Here is a 1,111-nt window from a genome sequence, read left to right as displayed (position 1 = left end):
AAAAGCAGACGACAGAACATTGTTAGAGAGCAGGAAAGGATGTGAAACCAGACAATTTTAGAGAAGAAAATTGTTCGTTCGCTACCCGGATTCGAACCCGGAATCTTTTAATGAGAGGCCAACACCTTTACTTCTACGCTTTGATAGCCCTCCTATTCTACAGTTTGATGACCTAGTGAGGCCGACCACTACATTACGCTGGCGTGAAGTCTCCAGGGAGAAATACAGAGACATATCCGTCGTGTCCTGTTTCCTACACACCGGCCTACAGGACCAGCACCACAGTGTAGAAAAAGAATCTTTGGCAACTGTCACAAGAACGTAGTTAAAATTTGCTGGATTAAATTTTTCTTGCCGCGTCAACCGCACAGCACGAAATAAAAACAGCTTGTTACAAATTGTGTGATGTTTGTGGTGTAGTTTGTTTGGGTTCATAAGAGTTTGCTTATTAAACTGACACAAACACAGATTTCTAGAACTGTAGTTTTATTCACTAAGAAGGCACACACACACAAAAGGTTCTGCTTTCTCCATAGTCGTGTATGACTGACCCACAACTAAAGCCCTGGCTTCTACCCCAGGAACTTTACCAACTCGGTATAGTACCTTCAAGTAGGGGTCATAAAGTGACATGTGCCTGGGGGAATGGGAACCAGAGACGCAACGAACGGACAAACAACCAACAACAGACAGGCAACACAACAGTATTTCAATCTTGGAAAAAGCTGGGACTGAAAGATAGCAACACGACCATCAATAAAGGAGACGATATGGACATGTGGGACACAATAATATTTTAAGAATTCTAGAGACAAAATTTCCCAATCAGACAACAACAAATGGAGAAATAAACACAAAGAGGTAGCTCAGCTGGTAGTTTTAGGACTACGGTCAGGGAAGAGTCAATCCCTCAGGGGGTGTATAGGTTAACGTTAGAGAAGTCAATCATCCAGGGATGTATAGGTTAACGTTAGAGATGTCAATTATCCAGGGACTGTATAGGTTAAAGCTAGAGAAAGTGGCCAAGGACAGATAAGCGCGGCGAGGACTGTACTCTGACTTGTGTGACGTCTGAACGCAGCTCTCTCTCTCTCTCTCTCTCTCTCTCTCT

General features: G+C 43.4%; 1 protein-coding gene across 1 annotated transcript in view; it reads right to left on the bottom strand.

Moving 5' to 3' along the window:
* The window catches only part of LOC101851510 (myosin-IIIb), a gene marked incomplete at its 3' end in the record, with an annotated part of 129,101 nt that overhangs the window by 32,345 nt on the left and 95,645 nt on the right, over positions 1 to 1,111 (bottom strand).

Source organism: Aplysia californica, unplaced genomic scaffold (genome assembly GCF_000002075.1).
Source record: "Aplysia californica isolate F4 #8 unplaced genomic scaffold, AplCal3.0 scaffold00306, whole genome shotgun sequence".
Lineage (NCBI taxonomy): Eukaryota > Metazoa > Mollusca > Gastropoda > Aplysiida > Aplysiidae > Aplysia > Aplysia californica.
The sequence above is the reverse complement of the archived record's forward strand: the minus strand, read 5'-3'. Positions and strand labels throughout refer to the sequence as shown.